Raw genomic sequence first — 24,535 nt, 5'->3', positions numbered from 1 at the left:
ATGAGACTAATCATTAATAAGTGATGATGAAAAGACTTGTGATCTGTTACGTCAGCTTGGTAGGCAATGTCTTATTAGAAAGTATATAAAAATGAAAGTATTTCCTGTTTCTAGTTAGACAAACTCTGTAATAGCACGTTTTTGTCTCTTTGCTGCAAGATTAAAGTGCCTTAACCTAAACCTACTGTGTTTTGATCATTTTTAAAGTATATTTTTCCTTTGACAATACTAAACAGGACAAGACACAGGATTGGACCTTGTGGTACTGCAGTCATCACTGGTCCAAAGTCATACTTGGAGTCTGCTACTTTCACAGTGTGTGTTCTGTCAGTAAGCCTGTTGGCAACCCATCTTGTGACATAGCAAGTTATACCTAGTTTAGTGGGTTTATCTATATTTCCAGAGTGTGGGGTGGTGTTGTAAGCTGTGGCAGGATCAGCATAGGCTGTGTGAACCACCTTACCCTTGTCGACGATTCTGTTGATGGCTTCAATGTCATCTATCAGGTTTAGGTGACATGATCTGCATTTTACAAACCCAACATGGTTGTAGTCCAGCGTTTGGGGATTACAAATGTAATTGTTTATATGTTGTATGATGATACATTCCATGGCCTTGAAGATCGGGCTCGTCAGGCTAATAGGGCGCTAGTTCCTGGGGTCCGTGCTGTCTCAACCCTTGTGTAGTGGGATAACCATCACTGTGCACCATTCAACAGACACAAAGCATGAGGTGAGGCTATGACTGCATATGGTACATCAGTATGGTGCCTGTTCATTCTGTGGTTTGTGTGGAACACAGCCTGTGAAGTTATCTGGTCCCATGGCTGCTGTGATACTAGCTTTGGAGAGTGTTTTTTACGTGTGCAGCCATGATGACAGCAACTTTGCAGTCTTCCATTATAGAGATGTGCTCTTTCATGGGTGAGAGGGGGGTACAGTTAACACTGATCCTATCTGCCAGGATGTTGGCAATATCAGTTGGGTCTGTATATTTAGTGCCATTGAGCTGTAACTCAGAATAGATCTGAGTGTAGCCATGACATGGACCTGTCTGTTGGGCAGAGATCTCCTGAGTAGACAGTATGCAACAGAGTACAGATTGGGTTACATTCAGTCTTGTTGCATGGGCAACTGTTTGAGGCCAGTAATCCTCTTGTTAGGGTACTTCAGTGGTCTTTCTGGCTGCTGAACGTGGCTAGTCAGATTCATCACAAGTGTGTTGTGGTACTCTCTGATGGGTCCGATGACTGATGAGTACTGGGAACCTCCTTTGACCTACATGCACAGACCTTGGCAGTTTGTGTGAACACATAGCATGATTTTCTGACAACTTTGTGAATGTGTTTCTGGAAGTAGAGATGTCTATCCACATTTGTCCATAGATCCCTTATTATCACCTCCGTATTTGGCATAAGTGTGTGAGCATGCCCAGTATGACCTTTCAGTATGTTGTTGCCTGACATTTGCTTTGTTTTTTAAGTGTGTGAGCATGCCCAGTATGACCTTTCAATGTGATGCTGAATGAAATCCACTACATTTGTTGAAGTATGTCAGCACGCCCAGTATAGACATTTATACTATATGTGTATGGAAAATCAAGTCGTATTTTTACAGCAGGGCTCACCTTTGTGTCACAGATCAACAGGGATCATGCTGTGCCTGCAGGGCTTCCATGAGACACTTTGCATAGACTTATCAACATTTTTACATACAGGGGGGACAGCTATTCTTTGTACATTTCTACCCAGGGGCACACTTGATTGTTACTCTGGGTGTACATAGGATGAGGGTTTCACCTGACGCTTATACACATTTGCTATGCCTGCACTGCTATGTATGGTACACCATTTCAGTCTGTACTGTTGCCTATCGTACTGGCTTGAGGCATACTACTGTGCTACAGATCCTAGCATCCAATGTCACTATATTATAGGTTCATAGGTTCATATGTTCATACTAGGCTATCTGCCCTAGGGCATTTATAAGCCTAGCCAGAGTGTGTTTGGCTTTTGCCATCCATTTTAAATTAATTTTGCTATGCCCTTTTTCGAGGTTAGTATACTGTGCCTCTGTCTAACAGTGACACAGAAGTGATACCCAGGGTAAACCTACGATCTCTCATCCACTCATCAAGATTCCTTTTGAAGAGAGTCAGTGAGGGACTCTGCCTAACCTGGACTGGGATTTTATTCCAGAGTGAAGGGAGACTGTGGGCTATGAATCTGTCCCTCCAGCATGTCCTATTTATTTCAGTGCTGAGGTTCAAGTCTCTCGAGCGCGTAGCTCGATGGGATTTGGATTTTCTGAGGTGCAGCATGTCCATTAATTCCAGGTTGGACATGGCTTTATATGTCAGGCACAGATCGCCTCTGAGCAGGTGGTATGCCACTGAGTAGAGCTGGAGTTTCTTTAACCGGGCAGCATATGGAATCTGTTTGAGCCCTTTGATCCTCTTGGTGAGGTACTTTTGGGGTCTTTCCAGTTGCTGCAGGTGTCTGGTAAGGGACATCCCAAAAGGGGCATTGTACTCAATTATGGGCCTGATGAGGGATGAGTAAAGAGACACGATGACCTCCCCTGATCTAGATGTGAATCCCTTCATGATTACGTGGGCTATATAAAATGTTTTTCTAACCACTTTAGCCACGTGGTTGTCAAATGAGAGATTGCTATCAACTTGGGTCCCCAGGTCCCTAATTTCTTCTTCTGTACTTAATGGATTACCACCTATGTGGTAATTTGTGGGCACTTTGTTTTTGCCAAAGGGGATGACTATACACTTTTTGGCATTTAGCTTGAGGCCATGGCTCTGGCACCAGTTGTCTGTTTCTATGAGGCCCTTTTGGAGGATGCTTGTGTTGGCTGGAGAGTCGATTATGGTGCCCAGTTTGCAGTCATCTGTGAACTTGGTCAGCCACAGTCCTTCCGTGTTGGCCTTTACCTCCTAGAAATATATACCGAACAAGGGAGGTCCCAGGACTGAGCCTTGTGGGATGCCACTTGTAACTGGTTTGGAGTCTGACATGGCTCCAGCAATTCTAACCATGTGGGTTCTGTCCGTGAGCCAGTTTGCAACCCATCTAGTGACATAGGGGTTTATATTTGAGCTGGTGAGCTTATCTATAATGCCCGAGTGGGGTATTGTATCGAAGGCTTTTGCGAGGTCCAGGTAGGCTGTGTGGACCACCTTCCAATGGCCTTGGTGACTGTTTCAAAGAAATCAACCAGGTTTAAGAGGCAGGATCTGCCCTTAACAAAGCTGAACTGGGTAGGATCCAGTGTCTGTAGGTCCCCAATATCTTTATTTATGAGGTCCATGATGATCCTTTCCATAGCTTTGCAGACCAGGCTAGTCAGGCTTATGGGGCGATAGTTTCCAGGATCCGTTGAGGCACCACCTTTGTGGAGAGGGACCACTGTTGCTGTATGCCACTCTTTGGGTACATATCCTGTAGTAAGGCTGAGATTGAACAGTAGTTTTATATTTGGGTTTAACTCTTCTTGGAGTTCATGTAGGATGCAGCCTGGGACATAGTCTGGTCCCACTGATGCTGTGTTTTTTGCTTTGGAGAGGGCAGCTCTTACCTGAGCATCTGAGATGTCAAGGGGGCAGCACTCGGCTGGGATAGATATTTGCCCTTTTGGTGGGGGGGGGGAGAAGTTTGCGCTGAACCTGTCAGCTAGGATGTTGGGAATGTCTGTGGGTTTGGTGTATTTTTTGTCATTTTGGACTAATTCTGAGCATATCTGGGAATTCCCATCCAGGTTCCTAACATAACTAAAGAAAGACTTGTGATTATCCTTAGTGTCCTGTGCAATTTTTCTCTCAAAGCTGACCTTAGACGATTTTATGAGTGCCCGTAGTTTTTTGCTAATACTGATCAGAGATGCCTTCCCTTTTTGGGATTTTGCTCTATCATGTAGTAGCTTCCTCCTTCTATTGTATAGTTTGTTTATGGCTGGGGTCCACCAGACAGGACATCTGCCTTTGGAGGATTGGGTCTTGGTTTTATTTGGGATTGCATGATCCATGCATTCCTGAAGGTATTCATAGAATGTGTTTATAAAGGATTCTGCAGTCTGGGCCGTATTTTCCACAGGCCCGGGGTCTTTGAAGGATTCCACCTCGGTTTTGAGGAGTGTGCAATTTGCTTTAGAGAAGTTTTTCACTGTGGTTTTCAGGGCAGGTGGTGGAGTCGGGATGTGAATATCCAATGAGATTAGTTTATGGTCTGATCTTACCAGTTTGGGATCACTTCTGGTCTGGAGCATAGAGTCCCCATGTTGGTGATGATCAGGTCCAGTATGTTTTCCCCTCTTGTGGGAGAGGTAACAAGTTGTTCCATAGCATTTGAGTTTATAAATTCTAGGAACCTTTGGGCTAGGGTGTTGGAGCAAGAGCGACTTCATAGCCTATACAACCCACATCACACCGCCTGGCCTGATGTTCTCTGTCTGCATAGGCCTGTGGGGGAGGTTACCCATTTGCCTCTTTAGGGACATGATACAGCATTTCTTTGTGTTTGCATTACTGTGCAATTGTCCTGCTGTGTCTGTGCCACAGAAATGCTATCATGGCTTAGTGATTCAGTAGTGTGACTATAGTGCACAGTATCCTGGGTTTGAGCCCTGTCACTGCTTTTTATTTTCATGTTGGGCAGACCAGACTGCTTAAGGAACAGTAAAGCAAATATGAGCATGTTTACCTGACTTTGCTCAACTTTGCACGACTTTGCCCGACCTTGCCCAACATTGCTCAACATTGCCCAATATTGCGCTAGTTAGCACGGGCAATTTTGTTTACATATACTAAATATTGGTAAATGCTGCTTAGCACTGCTTTATATTGCTTAAAACATGGCAATCATGCTTCCGGTGGTGCTGCAGGGCTGCCTATGTCAGATGCATATACTACACTCCCTATACATGTTTGGAAACAGGTAGTGTCAAATTAGGCATCCCTTTTATTTTATGTGCGAGTCAGAGAGAGGTATAATTTCCAGGGTTCTTACTGAGCCAGTGTATGTGCTATGCATTGCCTCTTTGCCAAGGCCAAGGCATACTGGGCACGCCTCCATCTGCCTACTGGGGCAGGCTCAGGTTGTTCTTCCTCTGAGTCATGCTGTGCCTGTGCAGGCCTTGGCAATGGTGGGGGGCTGTTTGGCCCTGCCCCATGCTGTTCCTGCTGTAGCTGTTTTTGCAGGATCATATTGTGTAGCATGGCACATACCATGACAATTTGGGTACATGTAGTTGGTGAGTACTGCAAGGCTCGACCAGATGTATCCAGGCACCGGAACTGTGACATGAGCATCCCAAACACACCCTCAATTACATTTCATATTTGTGTGTGTGCTTCTTTATGGAGTTCTTGTTCAGGTGTGTGTACATTTCTGATGGGTGTCATCAGCCACGGCTCCAGTGTGTATCCAGCATCCCCCACTAGGTGACCGTCAAGGATGTCCCCATTGGCAAATGTCTGGTACAGCTGCGTCATATGCCAGGTATGGGAATCATGGTAGCTTCCAGGGCAGCCAGCACACACATTCAGTATTATGCCCTAGACATCGCACATGACCTGGCAGTTGATGGAGTGGAAGCCCTTGCGGTTGATTTAGGCCCTACCCCGCTCAACGGCTGGTGGTTTGATGTGTATGTGCGTGCAGGCAATTGCACCCACTACCTCAGGGTATTCCGCTATTTGCTGGAAGAGATGCATATTGCTGGCCAAGACCTCACGGGAATTGGGGAAATATGCATGATCACCGACATGTGCTGACATGACATTCAGGAACTGGTGCAGTACCCTGGATGCTGATGCATGTGAAATCCCCATCATATCACCAGTTGGACTCTAGAAGGTACCTGTTGCTAGTATTCTTAGGCCAACACATACCTTGGTTTCCACTGGGATGGGTTCCCCTCTGTTGCTTCTGTGTGTGAGGCGTGGCCTGCACAGCTCAACAATTTACTGCAGGAGCTTTCTGTCCACTCTATAGCGCTCCACTATCTCCAGTTCATGTAGCCCCTGGTAGGTTACCCTGGGTCTGTACACTCTTCTCCGTCTCCTCACTGAGGGTTGCTCAGCAACATCTGCAATGGCACCACCCTCAGCATCTTGCACATGTTGCCTGATAATAGCAATGGCAGCCCCTAACATTTTTTTTTCTCAGTTAAGCTTTTTAAGTTTTCACTTCTCTTTGTATACTGCAGTGTTGCAGTGTTTCTCAGTAAAACATGGGGGATGTTGTTTGCAGAGTTTGAAGTGCTGGGTTGGGCAGGGCTAGTGTACTGACTGTGTAATTGGCTGATTCTGATTGATTTCACCTGGCAGCTCTGCAAGTTCTCTTTGGTTAACTTCCTACTACTACTTTTCCTTCCTTTTCCCTTTCTGTTTCAACAGGGGGCGGCACCGTGCAAACAAGCGCAAACACACACACACGCTCGCACACAGCCTTACATGGGCTTACACAGGCTTAGGCAGGTGCACATCTGCGCACACAGGCTTAGACAGCCTTACACAGGCTTACACAGGCGCACACACTCGCACACAGGCTTAGACAGGTTTACAGGCACGCATACGCGTGCAATCAGTGTAAGCATCTTTGCAAGAAAGTTTGGTGGTAACCACAGCATATGCCTTTGGTTTCTGGGTTTCAGTTCAGACAACCGTAGACACGCCTATTCCAGTCCTGAGTAACTCACAGCAAACACATGCCACTCTGCTCCAATAAGCTTACAGTCTTTAATACATACCCCCCCCCATGATGTCATCTATCTTCTACTCTGTTACTCCCCTAATCCTACTCTTACACTCTAGGGACATGGTTCAAATGGCAGGGAAAATTGGGATTCACTATCCTTATACTCATTTGCATAGGCTTGCCTACTAATGCTTGGTTACATCTCTCACACTGATCTTCCCCCCCTTAGCAACCACTACTCAGTAGCCATGTTGTCTTCAGCCTGCCATTCACTCGCATGACAGATGGATATTTTTAATTAAATATCTATTTTTGGCTTTTATTTTTATTTTTTTCTGGTTTTTAGAGCGCCGCACATTTGCGCGGTGCTGCGCTATCCTTAATCATCGGTGATCGGGGAAAAAAATATTTTTTATTATTTTGAAACACATATAAATGCCAATGGACTTATATTTGGCCATTGGCATGCTTCCTCAACTGGATGCATCCTTTATTTGGAGCTGTCATTGCTCCATTTTGCTATTTGCAGAATGGAACTCAGTTACCAACCGAGTACATTTCTGCAAACAACACTACTCTTACTTGGACAGGTTAGTGTTTCCTGGATCGCAAATTTACCTCATTTGCATAGCTTTCTACAGCAAATGAAGTAATTTGCATAACCTAACACTGTCCATGCAAGAGTTGTTTTAGGAGCTCTCATGCACACCCCTGCCATCTGTTCCTGGATCGCTCGGCAGACATATTGGCTGTCTGGAGTCTTACTCTACTCTTAGACTCCATGCAAGCCTTCGTGAATCCATCCCATAAACTCTGTGTAGGCTACACGCTAAGCCTACATGGAATTTATTGAATCCCCAGGTTAACTTTATTAATCTGTTCTTTATTTAACTTTCAGCTTAAATCATGAACACTTTTAGTTGTGAAGACAACACCTCTTCTGTCGAATATATCCTCTAAAGACATACATGATGAGGGATGTAGCTTTTAATACACTTCTTGCTCTGCTGTATTTTGTATGCCATTAAGGTTACTATTTTACTTCAAATGCTGGGGTCTGCAGACATTAATTGCAATAATAAAGACGAATAGGTAACTAAAAGTGTCCACATGACAAATATGGCATTATTTTCAAGTATGTAGTTAGAAATTCCTGCTTTCTGCTCAAGCCTTATATTGTTTTCTCCCCCACACATTTAATATGTTTTAGTCCAAATCCTACCCCTATACACTTAACTGTGCACTTCATTTTCAACTGTTTCCTCTTATTATCCTAAACAAATTGGCATTTCCGGTCTCTGTGCCTCTTGTTTACAGTTCTGTGATGTGGTTAAGAGTTAGTTTTGGATGCTCCATAGTCTATATCCCATAATGTTCCTGGAATTTATTTAGTTGAAGTGAGTACCCATTGGTCTATTCATTCATCTAAGGGCATGATTTAGGGTGTCAGGAATAGTGCCTTCTTTTCCAGTGCATTGGCATTTTCTTGTTTGATCCCAGCTCTCTGAGCATGCCCAGTAGACATTCATGTGAGGGATGAGCAGTTGACCATGACTATAAGCTGCTGCTCTTGTGCACAAGTAGTGTAAACCCACAGATACCCCTCCTGAATGGAAGAGGCACCTATGTACATTTCTAAAGGCTCCACTGTGGAGATTTCTGGAGCTTGTATACATCTTTGCATCCCTGGGCATGTGCTGCATCCTACTTCACTGAGAGACATATGTAAGCAAACTAAGTCCCTTCATTCCTCTTCCTGCAGGTGTTTAAATCAGTGCTCAAATGTAAATTTCCTGGGCTGTTAAAAAGTTTTGGAAAAAAAAAAATAAATATATTTCATGGGCTGCAGTGAATAACTTTAACCTTTCATCTCAATGGGTTTGGCTTTTTGTGCTATATCTGTACCTCACTTCTTCTTAGTCTGACAACTAAATATAAGAAAAAAAATTCTGATCTGATGTTTTAATAAATGGTCACCATTCGGATCAGTCTTGGAAAAGAGATATTTGTTTTAAAGTCAATGGAAAGTTATTGCAAAGACTCCTAACCATAACACAGCTATACTCTGTCCCAGATTGTCTACTCTTACCTCCAAAAATTAATTAAAATTAAAATGAGTATAAGAGGCAAACATTTTATTTTATTTTTCTTCCGTGAAAAAAAAAAAACACCCATAAAAATGACTCAATTAACAAAGCAGCCATTTGCTCATTCTTTGACTACCTCCATAATTAAATGTAACCCAATACTTAATAGGCGCAAGACAGGAAAAGTAATCTAGGATAAAATGCAAGTATATTGCAGTATATAAACACACACACACACACACACACACACACACACACACACACACACACACACACATACACACCAAACATATTGCAGGATGCGAACACACATGTGCACACATACAGGAAGTATATTGCAGGATACAAACACACGTGTGCACACACACTCAGACAAACACACACACACACACAGCAGATATATTGCAGGATACAAACACATACACGCACACACACACACACACATACACACACACACACACACACACACACACACACACACACACACAGGAATTATATTGCGGATACACACACATGCACACACACACACACACACACACACACACACACACACACACACACACACATACAGAGGAAGTATATTGCAGAATACAAACATGCATGTACACACACACACACACACACACACACACACACACACACACAGCAAGTATATTGCAGAATACAAACACACACGTGCACACACACACACACACACACACACACACACACACACACGCACACACACGTACGCACACATCAAGTATATTGCAGGATACAAACACATACATACATACACACACACACACACACACACACACACACACACACACACACAAGCACATCAAGTATATTGCAGGATACAAACACACACACACACACACACACACACAGCAGATATATTGCAGCATACAAACATATATACACACACACACACACACGCGCGCACACACAGGCACACACATGCACACACAGCACAGGTGCAAACAGATACACATTCTCAGTCACACATTGTAACTACACTGCCACTTTTTCTACTTCATGTTTTTCTGAATGGAAACCAAGCACCTGATGAAAATACATATATATTGAAGGAGAGCATACAGATTGCATAAGAAAGGCACTCTATCTGACAACCATATAAAAAACAATACTTGTGAGGCAGAAACACTAATGGCTGTATTACTGCTCACTGTTTACCAATCAGTTAACTAGACTGCCAATAATTTATCTAAGCAAGGATGAAACATTCCTTTAAACCCTCCCATTAGGCTGCCTCTGCTACATGATCCACTGCTATACTATTACACTGGCACTGATAGAAATGCAAAAAATGCATTTTCACTAATGCACATCTTTAATGACTTTCCATAGAGATAATCTGCAACTTAACCCAAGAAGGATTTATAACATTAAACTCAATTGGCAATGACTGCAACTTAATACAATTTGATAATAATCTGTTATATGACATTCCAAATTCAAGCAAAGCCAGAAATTTGCAAATGTTAAGCAAAAGTGACAAGTCAATTGGTAATGACATGATGTTTTTGATACGGCCCTGAGATTTGCTGATGCCTTTAGGTGCAGTCACAAATACATCTATTTCCTTAGTGAACATGCTATCAAAAATGAAAAAGAAGATGTGATTTGGGCCATAACTGTGTTTGCACATGATCTAATGATTTCCCCAAGGCATATGCATAAGGTCATCTGATATCACTCTTTAGTGACCACACTTAAATGTAGACTATGGAATAGCTGGCTTAAGAAATTAATGGTAAAGGAAGCAGTGAACCACATTTATAATCTTTTACATGTCTATCTCCACACTGGATTTAGCCATCTGACTTGCAGGGTTTGAGAATTGCTGTCTGTCTTGAGTAAAACAGAAAAGTATACATTATTTGCAAAAATCAGAAGTCATTTTCCTGATGAGAGCTAGAGAATGAGCACAGTTAACTCCAAGCCCACTTTAGTGACAGTGGGAAGGGACATATGATGAACAGTATAAAGTGTGATGCCCACCAGTGCTACCAATAAGTGATGGGCATCAATATACATCATTCCCTCGCTGAGTCAGTAATTAAGGAGCTTGAAGCCTCACCACTGACACTGGAGACAGGCATCCACTTGGAATACAAATGGATGCACTCGGTATTTCCAAACGCAGACCTCTCTGCATCAAATACAATTTCCCTTAACAGCACACAAGGAACTAACTCTGTCTGGGGTCTAGATCTCTTCATCTCTCTCCCTCCATGTCAGTAAAAAGACTCCACACTGGTACAGCTGTAGGGTTAGGTCCTCAGCTGAGTGTCAACGCCAAGTCCTCCAGCACCATCTCTGTAAACCCAGTGCTTCGTGTCCTTGCCCCAAGTAGCTGACATACACACACACACACACACACACACACACACACACACACACACACACACACACACACACACACACACGCACACACGTAAACACACACACACACACACACACACACACACACACACACACACACACACACACACACACACACACACACACACACACACACACACACACAGAAACACACACACACACTGAGAGATGTGATTTACACACACACACACACACACACACACACACACCTGGGAAAGGCTGCCACAGGTCTACTAGCTATGCCCCCTTCAGGTCAGACTATAATGTAGTTACCACTGCCACCAAACACTTCACAGTCAGCTACTCTAAGGCCCTTAACAAAGGGTGCCCAATTATACTGTGTAATATTAATGCTAATACAAATGGTGGTACTTCACCAAGACGATTAGGCCTTCTGGAGTGGCCCATACCATGTCACCAAATAAATATAAGTACTCTCAAATGTTAGACACTCTCTACAAGAACTAGCCATGATAAAAGTATCAAATATATTTAATACTAAATAATAAAAGTACATGAAAATACTGAATATATATTCACAGTTAACCACAACATTCACATAACAGAAAATATTGAAAACAACACTGATGGACTGATAAAGAAAAACAATCTCTAAATTAAGCTTCACTAGAGTCCTGACTGAATCTACAGTAAGAGAATTATACTGTTCCCTAATAACTTTGTTAGACAAGGCAAGAGGAAATACATGAGCAGTCTTTCTAGTCAGGCCTCAAACAGAATACTCTATATGCTGAGATTACTCCCTGTAAAATATAATATCCAAGATGACTTGCAGAATGGCCTCATCTGGTCACTTAACTCTGTGTATCCACAATATCTCCTTTTGAAGTTTGAGACAGGACTTTAGCAGACTGCAATAATACACATTTAGAGCTTTTATGGCAATACCTAGGAGGCAGAACCATTTACACTTCCCCCTTCTTTACAAACGCTAACAGATAATGGCTGCTCCCAGACCTACCTTCTCTGGGCCTACTCAGCCCTGCAGGGTATAGTTTGACAGCTCATTTACATTTCCCTTATGTTTCTTAAAATAAGCCAGCTGGATAGCCATTGCTGTGCCAGTGACCTCTCTTAGACATATACATGTAAGTCAGTAACCATAATACATGTACATTTCTCTTCATTTCAGCAGGGTGCACTGCTGATACATATTGCACAATTAACACAAAAAAAGCTCACAAAAACATTTTCAGCACAAGCATCTGTACAGATCAGATTTATATACTAATGACATACAATTATTTACAAAATTCCAGCTAGCTGTGCTGGCACAAGTCATACAACCACTGCCCTACTTCTCCCTGGAATGGCTGACAGTCCCACCTACCATCACATAAAGTACCTAGGCTAATTTGATATGTATAAAACAGATTTGGTTACTTTGAACCAGAGTTATAGCTATTATTTTCACATTTAGTCAGAAGTGAGATCCCTCAGTAATACTGTTGCCAACCATGGACCCTGCTGGAAGAACAAGCAAACATTAGACTTTGAAACTTCCCAGTACATGCTGACCAATCTTTTCTTTGGTGCAAAACCTTACCCCTTGGCCTAAATTTAATCAAGGTTCTTATATGCTTTTATTTACTGGGAAATGTTGATTAGTTTACATTGTTCAATTTCAGCAGAGGCCCATGGAGAAAAGCTTCAATAAATAATATATGCATAATATAGCAAAATTTAGACAAACTGTAAAGAAAGGAAAAAGTACACAAATATTCAAGTTAATTAAAATGGGATAAATGGGAACTATCAGACACATAAAGTGAATCAAGTTCTAAAAAGTGACATTGGTGCATATTTCAGGACATCACTGGAGCAGGAAATTAATTTTATAAATGTAGAAAAATTAATGAACAGCAGAATATCAAATATATGCGAGTCAAAATAATTCATTATGCATCTATATTCATGCTGATATGTAAGCTGATAAAAGCACAATAATACATACATTTCTCTTGGGAGGAATGCTACTTACTTACCTCAGTAAGATATAAAAATGCTGGGATGTAATGTTTTAGTAAGCCAGTAATAGAAATCTTGACAATGTTCATGTTTTATCCTGGAGATTTATTAGATTTGCATATACTAGTGATATTTAGATGTAGTTTGAATTTGGTTTAAAAAGGAAGAAGGTTGTTTGTTTGCTTGCTGATGAAGAAAATGCTGTTCCATAGTTTAGCTATGCTTACTGAGTATAAAGAGTCCCTATCTGAGCTGTAGGACTTGGAGGATTTTATTAATTATTGATCCTTTAATCTAAGGGTACATCTGCATTTGCAAATTTTATTATATTAGTGATGGTTGGCATGCTTGAAGAAAAGTGTAGTATTTTATATGGCACTATGAGGTGCATATATGATATCTGATGTGGTGGGAAGTTAGATGTACATGTACTTTCTTTATTACACCCCTTCTTAAATTTATTTGGTGGTGTGGTTTGAAGATTTCAGAAAATTGCAGTTGCATACAGCAAGTTTGGAAATAGGAGGGACATTATTTTTACTTCTAGCAGTGAGTTTTTTGACAATGACATTGATGAGGTCCTCAGGATTAACTTTGTCATCTATGATGACAATTAGTAACATGGCATGAGTCACTTGTTCTATTGTGGTGTTGTTGGATCAGACTATATTTAGTGTAGTGTTAGCTGGTTGGAGGTTACTAGAGATCATTTTGTTTTTGGATGGGGAAGCGATGCAGGAGTAGTTGGCATTTCTCTAGCCAGGTCTATTCCTAAAGGGAGTATAATTCATCAGTTGAGCTTCAGCCACTGTGCCCTTTAAAAGATTAAACCCTACATATCTGAAGTTCGTTATTTTTCTGGAAGAGGCAATTAACTTCACAATGTTTTGTTGTATATTAAACCTAGCTAAAGTGGCAACATTGTAAATATATGACCCAATTTCAAAGTTTGGGACTTTCCTGGAATTGTCAATGATTTTTGAAAAACAATGGGCTTATTTGGTGCTTCCTACACAAATGCATAACATTTTGTACAGCTGCACCCCCCACACACTAATTATATATACCAATTCTGAGATCACACAACAGTGGATAAAAGGCAAATTCACATTTTCACTGTTCTGAGTTTAAGACAATTTGCGTTTTCAGCATTTTGAGTTTTAGATTTTATGACAAAGACCAGGTAGAGGAATACAACTGGTAGCCAGAATATTTAACTACCATCTCTCCTCAAGTAAGTGGAAAGAGAAGGTCACTCCAAGGGGATCTCTAGAAATTACATCTGTAAGGCATATCCACAGCCCATGAAACAGGAAATTCTTGTCCAAGTCCTCCAGCACCGTCTCTGTAAACCCAGTTCTTCGTGTCCTTGCCCCAAGTAGCTGACACATACACACACACACACACACACACACACACACACACACACACACACACACACACGCAAACACACACACACACACACACACACACACACACACACACACACACACACACACACACACACACACACACACACACTGAGAGATGTGATTCACACACACACACACACACACACACACACACACACACACACACACACACACACACACACACACACATACACACACACACTGAGAGATGTGATTTACACACACACACACACACACACACACACACCTGGGAAAGGCTGCCACAGGTGTACTAGCTATGCCCCCTTCAGCTCAGACTATAATGTAGTTACCACTGCCACCAGACACTTCACAGTCAGCCACTCTAAGGCCCTTAACAAAGGGTGCCCAATTATACTGTGTAATATTAATGCTAATACAAATGGTGGTACTTCACCAAGATGATTAGGCCTTCTAGCGTGGCCCATACCATGTCACCAAATAAATATAAGTACTCTCAAATGTTAGACACTCTCTACAAGAACTAGCCATGATAAAAGTATCAAATATATCTAATACTAAATTATAAAAGTACATGAAAATACTGAATATATATTCACAGTAAACCACAACATTCACATCACAGAAAATATTGAAAACAACACTGATGGAATGATAAAGAAAAACAATCTCTAAATTAAGCTTCACTAGAGTCCTGACTGAATCTACAGTAAGAGAATTATACTGTTCCCTAACAACTTTCTTAGGTTCATAGGTTCATACTAGGCTATCTGCCCTGGGGCAATTATAAGCCTAGCCCGATTCTGTATGGCTTACGCCACCCCTTGATTTGAGTATACTGTGCCCTTTTTAAGGTTTAGTTTACTGTGCCTCTGTCTAATAGTGACACGGGAGTAATCCCTGGGACAAACCTACGATCCCCCATCCACTTATCGAGATTCTTCTTGAAGAGATTCAGTGAGGTGCTCTGCCTCACATGAACTGGAATTCTATTCCAGGAGCCTCTGGGTTATGAACCTGTCCCTCCAGCAAGTTCTATTTATTTCTGTGCTGAGGTTCAAGTCCCTCGTGGCTCTAAGGGTTTAGATTTACTGAGGTGGAGCATGTCCATTAATTCTGGATTTGACATAGCTTTGTATGTCAGGCATAGATCAGGGTATACAACTGAGTAGAGCTGGAGTTTTTTTAACCGAGCAGCATATGGCATCTGTTTGAGACCCTTGATCCTCTTGGTGAGATACTTTTGGGGTCTTTCTAATTGCTGCAGGTGTCGGGTAAGGTACATCCCAAATGGGGCATTGTATTCTAATGATGAGCCTGATGAGGGATGAATAAAGGGGCACGATTACCTCTCTTGATCTAGATGTGAAACCCTTTGTGATGAGGTGGGCTATGTAGAAGGTCTTTCTAACCTCTTTGACAATGTGGTTTTCAAAGGAGAGATTGCTATCAACTTGGGTCCCCAGGTCCCTAATAACTTTCTCTGTACTTAATGGGTTTCCGCCTATGTGGTAATTTGTGGGCACATTGTTTTTGCCAAAAGGTATGACTATACATTTTTTGATTTAGCTTTAAACCATGGCGCTGGCACCAGTTATCTGTCTCTGTGAGACCTTTTTGAAGGATGTTTGTGTCAGCTGGAGAGTTGATTATGGCGCCCAGTTTGCAGTATTCTGCGAACTTGGTGAGCCATAGTCCTCCCACATTTGCCTGTACCTCAGAAAAGTATATACCGAACAAGAGTGGTCCCAGGACAGAACCCTGTGGGATGCCACTTGTGACCGGTTTCGAGTCTGACATGGCTCCAGCAACTCTCACTCTGTGGGTTCTGTCTTTGAGCCAGTTTGTGACCCATCTTGTGACATAGGGGTTTATATTTAAGCTGGATAGCTTATCTATGATGCCCGAGTGGGGTATTGTGTCAAATGCCTTTGCAAGGTCCAGATAGGCTGTGTGGACTACCTTCCCTTCATCTATGGCTTTGGTGACTGTTTCAAAGAAGTCAACCAGGTTCAAAAGGCAGGATCTGCCCTTAACAAAGCCGAACTGGGTAGGATCTAGTGTCTGTAGGTCCCCAATGTCTTTGTTTATGAGCTCCATGATGATCCTCTCCATAGCCTTGCAGACTAAGCTAGTCAGGCTTATGGGGCGATAGTTTCAGGGTCCGAGGCTCCACCTTTGTGGAGTGGGAACACTGTTGCTGTACGCCATTCTGTGGGCACATATCCTGTAGTGAGGCTGAGATTGTATAGCTGTTTTATTTGATGGATTAGTTCCTCTTGTAGTTCATGTAAACCTGGGACGCCATCTGGTCCCATGGAAGCAGTGTTTTTTGCTTTGGAGAGGGCAGCCTTCACCTGAGCATCTGAGATGTTTGGGAGGCAGCCCTCTGCCAGGATAGATACTTGCTCTTTTGGGGGAGGGGTGGAGAAGTTTGCACTGAACCTGTCTGCCAGGATATCGGCGATGTCTGTGGGTTCAGTGTATTTTTTGTCGTTTAGAATCAACTCAGAACAAGTCTGGGAGTTGCATCCCAGGTTTCTAACATAACTGAAAAAAGCCTTATGATTGTCTTTGGTGTCCTGTGCAATTTTTCTCTCGAAGCTGGCCTTGGAGGATTTTATGAGGGATCGTAATTTTTTGCTACTACTGATCAGAGATGTCTTCCCTATTGGGATTTTTCTCTATCATGTAGTAGCTTCCTCCTTCTGTTGTACAGTTTATTTATGGCAGGGGTCCACCAGACTGGACACCTGCCTTTGGATGATTGGGTCTTGGCTTTGTTTGGGATAGCATGATCCATGCATTCCTGGAGATGTCCGTAGAATGCATTTATATAGGATTCTGCAGTTTGGGCTGTAGTTTCCACTGGCCCTGGGGCCTTGAAGGATTCCACTTTGGTTTTGAGAAGTGAGAAGTTCGCTTTTGAGAAGTTTTTCACTGTGGTTTTCTGGACTGGGGTGGGGTCGGATGTGGACATCCAGTGAAATTAATTTATGGTCTGATCTTACCAATGAGGGATATACTTCTGGTGTGGAGCATAGAGTCCCCATGTTGGTAATGATCAGGTCTAGTATGTTGTCCCCTCTTGTGGGAGTGGTGACTAGTTGTTCCATAGCATTTGAGTTTATAATTTCCAAGAATCTTTGGGCTAAGGTGCTGGGGCTTGAGTAGTGCTTCCAGTCAATGTTTGGGTAGTTGAAGTCACCCAGTATAATGGTGTTCGGAGAGATCTTCATGTTCTCCAATGTTTTCAGGAAAGCTGAATGGGATTCCTGAATTTGAGAGGGTGGTCTGTAGGATGCTATAAACTGAAAAGCAGTCTTGCCCACTGTTAGTTGCACATGGATGGTCTCCGATACTTCATGCAATGCCACTAACCTGGAGGTGTGGATATCCTTGATAAATATGGAAACTCCCCCTCCTTTTGTGGTTCGGTCCGGATTTTGGGGCCGAAAAGCATGATATGAGGTATAGCCTGGTAGTGCTGGGGTGCTCTCTGGAGTCTTGAACCAGGTTTCTGTCACTGCACAGATATCGATGTTCTCCATACTGAGGAGAGCTTAGAGTGCGTGCATCTTGAGGTTAAGACTTCTGGCGTTTAGCAGCATTACCCATAGTTTCTTCCTTGTGCTGTCTACGGGGGTGGGTTTGACTTTTGAGCCTTGCTTAAAAAAGGCACTATGGGGGTGGCAAGAGCCTTTGCCAATATCCGAAAGCCCAGTGGTGACAGGTGCAAGCCGTCCCTAGCGAAGCAACGTGGCTTGTCGAGCATGTCATCCCAGGCTGACAGACACTGGATCCCCTTTGAATGACACCAAAATTTTAGCCAATTGTTAAAATCGATCATTTTGTCTTTGTACTGTGGCAAGGCAAGAGGAAATACATGAGCAGTCTTTCTATTCAGGCCTCAAACAGAATACTCTATATGCTGAGATTACTCCCTGTAAAATATAATATCCAAGATGACTTGCAGAATGGCCTCATCTGGTCACTTAACTCTGGGTTTCCACAATATCTCCTTTTGAAGTTTGAGACAGGACTTTAGCAGACTGCAATAATACACATTTAGAGCTTTTATGGCAATACCTAGGAGGCAGAACCATTTACAACACTTCCCCCTTCTTTACAAAAGCTAACAGATAATGGCTGCTCCCAGACCTACCTTCTCTGGGCCTACTCAGCACTGCAGGGTGTAGTTTGACAGCTCATTTACATTTCCCTTATGTTTCTTAAAATAAGCCAGCTGGATAACCATTGCTGAGCCAGTGTCCTCTCTTAGACCTATACATTTAAGTCAGCAACCATAATACATGTACATTTCTCTTCATTTCAGCAAGGTGCACTGCTGATACATATTACACAATTAACACAAGCAAAGCTCACAAATACATTTTCAGCACAAGCGTCTGTACAGATCAGTTTTATATACTAATGACATACAATTATTTACAAAATTCCAGCTAGCTATGCTGGCACAAGTCATACAACCACTGCCCTACTTCTCCCTGGAATGGCTGACAGTCCCACCTACCATCACATAAAGTACCTAGGCTAATTTGATATGTATAAAACAGATTTGGTTACCTTGAACCAGAGTTATAGCTATTATTTTCACATTTAGTCAGAAGTGAGATCCCTCATTAATACTGTTGACAACCATGGACCCTGCTGGAAGAACAAGCAAACACTAGACTTTGAAACTTCCCAGTACATGCTGACCAATCTCTTCTTTGGTGCAAAACCTTACCCCCTTGGCCCAAATTTAATCAAGGTTCTTATATGCTTTTATTTACTGGGAAATGTTGATTAGTTTACATTGTTCAACTTCAGCAGAGGCCCATGGAGAAAAGCTTCAATAAATAATAGATGCATAATAGAGCAAGTTTAGACAAAGTGTAAAGAAAGGAAAGAGTACACAAATATTCAAGTTAATTAAAATGGGATAAATGGGAACTATCAGACACATAAAGTGAATCAAGTTCTAATAAGTGACATCGGTGCATATTTCAGGACATCACTGGAGCAGGAAATTAATTTTATAAATGTAGAAAAATTACTGAACAGCAGAGTATCAAATATATGCGAGTCAAAGTAATTCATTATGCATCTATATTCATGCTGATATGTAAGCTGATAAAAGCACAATAATACATACATTTCTCATGGGAGGAATGCTACTTACTTACCTAAGTAAGATATAAAAATGCTGGGATGTAATGTTTTAGTAAGCCAGAAATAGAAATCTTGACAATGTTCATGTTTTATCCTGGAGATTTATTAGATTTGCATATACTAGTGATATTTAGATGTAGTTTGAATTTGGTTTAAAAAGGAAAAAGGTTGATTGCTTGCTGATGAAGAAAATGCTCTTCCATAGTTTAGCTATGCTTACTGAGTATAAGGAGTCCCTATCTGAGTTGTAGGACTTGGAGGATTTTATTAATTATTGATCCTTTAATGTAAGGGTACTTCTGCATTTGCAAATTTTATTATATTAGTGATGGTTGGCATGCTTGAAGAAAAGTGTAGTATTTTATATGCCACTATGAGGTGCATATATGATATCTGATGTGGTGGGAAGTTAGATGTACATGTACTTTCTTTATTACACCCCTTCTTAAATTTGTTTGGTGGTGTGGTTTGAAGATTTGAGAAAATTGCAGTTGCATACAGCAAGTTTGGAAATAGGAGGGACATTACTTTTACTTCTAGCAGTGAGTTTTTTGACAATGACATTGATGAGGTCCTCAGGTTTAACTTTGTCATCTATGATGACAATCAGTAACATGGCATGAGTCACTTGTTCTATTGTGGTGTTTTTGGATCAGACTATATTTAGTGCAGTGTTAGCTGGTTGGAGGTTACTAGAGATCATTTTGTTTTTGGATGGGGAAGCGATGCAGGAGTAGTTGGCTTTTCTCTAGCCAGGTCTATTCTTAAAGGGAGTATAATTCATCAGTTGAGCTTCAGCCACTGTGCCCTTTAAAAGATTAAACCCTACATATCTGAAGTTCGTTATTTTTCTGGAAGAGGCAATTAACTTCACAATGTTTTGTTGAATATTAAACCTAGCTAAAGTGGTACCATTGTAAATATATGACCCAATTTCAAAGTTTGGGACATTCCTGGAATTGTCAATGATTTTTGAAAAACAATGGGCTTATTTGGTGCTTCCTACACAAATGCATAACATTTTGTACAGCTGCACCCCCCACACACTAATTATATATACCAATTCTGAGATCACACAACAGTGGATAAAAGGCAAATTCACATTTTCACTGTTCTGAGTTTAAGACAATTTGCGTTTTCAGCATTTTGAGTTTTAGATTTTATGACAAAGACCAGGTAGAGGAATACAACTGGTAGCCAGAATATTTAACTACCATCTCTCCTCAAGTAAGTGGAAAGAGAAGGTCACTCCAAGGGGATCTCTAGAAATTACATCTATAAGGCATATCCACAGCCCATGAAACAGGAAATTCTGAAGTACCAGGGCATGTTAAGTAAATGATAACTTATTAATAGTTTCTAAATGTATGGAAGCTTATTCAGTCAACAAAATTAAAATCAAGTGAAGTAATGCACAAAAAAACAAAGACAAGCAAAGAATAATCCACGACCTTGAAGAAAGGAACTCTGCTAAAGTCCACAAGGCTGTATTTTTTTTTCTGAAGTATTCCAAAGGTTTTCACTTGATAAAACTCAGGATTGCCTGAGCAAAAGCGCTTGTGTGATTTTATCTGTGACTTTTGGAATACTTCAGAAATAAAAATACAGCCTTGTGGACTTTAGCAAAATTAAAATCAAGTTATTTGATATGCAAAGCACTACACTTGTACCCCTAACACCAAACCCTTCTGACATTCATGCAGATTCAGGAATGTAAGAAAAGTCTCACCGGATAACTAAAACAAGAAAGGGAGCAAAAGAAATCCCTGCCTATCATCTTAGAACAGCTTAAATGGTAATGATACAATTTACTATACCAAATCTTTACATGTGTATTACTCAATAAAGCTTTCATTACATTGCAGAAATATGTAGGAAACATAAGCACTGTATAGTTATGTAAAGAAAAATAACAAGCTCACTTAGTGAAAAACCTTTTCAGTGTCTACTAAACCAAAACCTTTAGTTTTATGTTTAAACTTTCATTAATAAAGTGTGAATCCTCTTTTGTTTTTATTCCTTTACAATAATGAAGGGTTAAGTTCACTATATTATTATTATTATTTAGGTGCCAGAGCATTCACTCTGCAGATATCTAGTCAATTTAATTTTTTTTTTATATTCTGCCAAAAAGACCACCAGCAGCAATCATGGTGAAGCAAATGTATTCCTAACTGAAAGTGTAATAACCTCTCAGTTTATTATATAAGATATTTGCATGAAGGAGAATGCTCATATAGGTTCATAGGTTCATAGGTTCATAGGTTCATACTAGGCTATCTGCCCAAGGGCATTTATAAGCCTAGCCCATAGTTATGTGGCTTTCACCACCCCTTTAGTTTGAATAAAAACTATGCCTATTATTTTGCTGTGCCTCTGTCAAGCAGTGACACTGAAGTAATCCCTGGGGTATATCTGCGATCTCCCATCCATTGGTCAAGATTCCTCTTGAACAAGGCCAGTGAGGTGCTCTGCCTCACATGTACCGGGATTTTGTTCCACAGCATAGGGAATCTCTGGGTGATGTATCTGTCCCTCCAGCACGTTCTATTTATAACCGTGTCAAGGTTTAAGTCTCCCGCCCTTGTGGTTCTGAGGGATCTAGATTTTTTGAGGTGAAGCATATTCATCAAATCTGGGTTTGACATGGCCTTATATGTCAGGCACAGGTCTCCTCTGAGCAAGCGGTATGAGACTGAATAGAGCTGGAGTTCTTTCAGTCGGGCAGCATAAGACATATTTTTGAGACCCTTTATCCTTTTGGTGAGGAATTTTTGGGGCCTTTCAAGCTGCAGCAGGTGTCGGGTCAGATACATTCCGAACGGAGCATTGTACTCAATCATAGGTCTAATGAGAGATGAGTACAGGGGGATGATGACCTCCCTTGATCTGGATGTGAATCCCTTCATGATCAGGTGGGCAATATAGAAGGTTTTCCTAACTACTTTAGCAACATGAGTGTCAAATGAAAGGCTACTGTCAACCTGGGTCCCCAGATCCCTGATGACTTCTTCTGTGCTCAGTGGATTGCCACCTATATGGTAGCTAGGGGTAACCTTGTTTTTCCCAAAGGGTATGACTATGCATTTCTTGGTGTTTAACTTTATGCCATGGCTCTGGCACCAGTTTTCCGTTTCTGTGAGGCCCTTCTGAAGGATATCTGTGTCAGATGTGTTTTCTACTATGGCGCCCAGTTTGCAGTCATCTGCAAACTTTGTCAGCCATAACCCTCCTGTGTTTGCTTGTACTTCAGAAAAGTAGATGCCAAACAAGAGTGGACCCAGGACTGAGCCCTGTGGGACACCACTTGTGACAGGCTTTGAGTCTGACATGGCTCCAGCAACTCTGACCCTGTGGGTTCTGTCACTTAGCCAGTTTGCACCCCATCTTGTGATGTATGGGTTTACATTCAAGCTGATGAGTTTTTCGATGATACCTGAGTGGGGTATTGTGTCGAAGGCCTTTGCCAGGTCGAGGTAGGCTGTATGGACTGCCTTTCCCTCATCAATGGCCTTGATGACTGTCTCGAAAAAGTCAACCAAGTTTAAGAGGCAGGATCTGCCTTTGACAAAGCCAAACTGGGTTGGATCCAAAGTCTGCAAGTTCCCTATGTCTTTATTTATGAGTTCCATTATGATCCTCTCCATGGCTTTGCAGATAAGGCTTGTTAAGCTAATGGGGCGGTAATTTCCAGGGTTGGTGGAGGCACCGCCTTTATGAAGTGGGACCACAGTCGCCGTGCGCCACTCCTTGGACACGTATCCTGAGGTGATGCTAAGATTAAACAGCTGACCTAACTGTGGGTTTAATTCCTCGTTGAGTTCGTGAAGCACACAGCCGGGGACACCATCCGGTCCCATGGATGCTGTGTTTTTTGCCTTAGTGAGAGCAGTTCTCACCTGGGCGTTGGAGATGTTTGGGGGGCTACAATCCTCTGGTAAAGATATCTCTCCTTTTGGGGGAGGAGAAGTTTGCACTGAACCTGTCAGCCAGTATGTTGGCAATGTGTGTAGGTTCAGTAATTTTCACATCATTTTGAACTAATTCTGAGCATATCTGGGAGTTTCCTCCTAGGTTTCTAACATAGCTAAAGAAGGCCTTATGATTGTCTTTTGAGTCCTTGGCTATTTTTCTCTCAAAATTTGCCTTGGATGATTTTATGAGGGCTCTTAGTTTTTACTTATGATGATCAAAGGTGTCTTACCTTTCAAGGATTTTGCTCTATCTTGTAGTAGCTTCCTCCTTTGTTGTAGAGCTTGTTTATGGCTGGGGTCCACCAGACTGGACGCTTGCCTTTGGTACAGAGAGTCTTAGTTTTGTTTGGGATTGCCTGATCCATGCAGTCCTGTAGGTGCTGGTAGAAGGCATTTGTAAGTGATTCAGCGGTTTGAGTAATGTTTACCACTGGCTCAGGGGCCTTAAAGGAGACCACACTAGTTTTTAGAAGTGTGAAGTCGGCTTTTGAGAAGTTTTTCACTGTGGTCTTTTTTGTTTCAGGTGGGGGTGGGATGAGGACCTCCAGCGAGATTAGTTTATGATCTGATCTCACCAGTGAGGGGTATACTTCCGGTGTTGAACATTTTGATCCCATGTTCGTGATGATGAGATCAAGTATGTTTTCTCCTCTTGTGGGGATGGTGACTAGTTGTTCCATGGCATTTGAGTTTATGAACTCCAGGAATCTTTGGGTTAGAGTGTTTGGGCTTGAGTAGTGTTCCCAGTCTATATTAGGGCAGTTGAAGTCACCTAGGATGATGGTGTTTGGAGATACATTTATCCCCTTCAATGTTTTCAGG

The sequence above is a fragment of the Protopterus annectens genome, chromosome 9.part0 (genome assembly GCF_019279795.1).
Source record: "Protopterus annectens isolate FY-2018-M chromosome 9.part0, PAN1.0, whole genome shotgun sequence".
NCBI classification, from domain to species: Eukaryota; Metazoa; Chordata; order Ceratodontiformes; family Protopteridae; genus Protopterus; species Protopterus annectens.
This window is presented reverse-complemented; position numbering follows the sequence as displayed.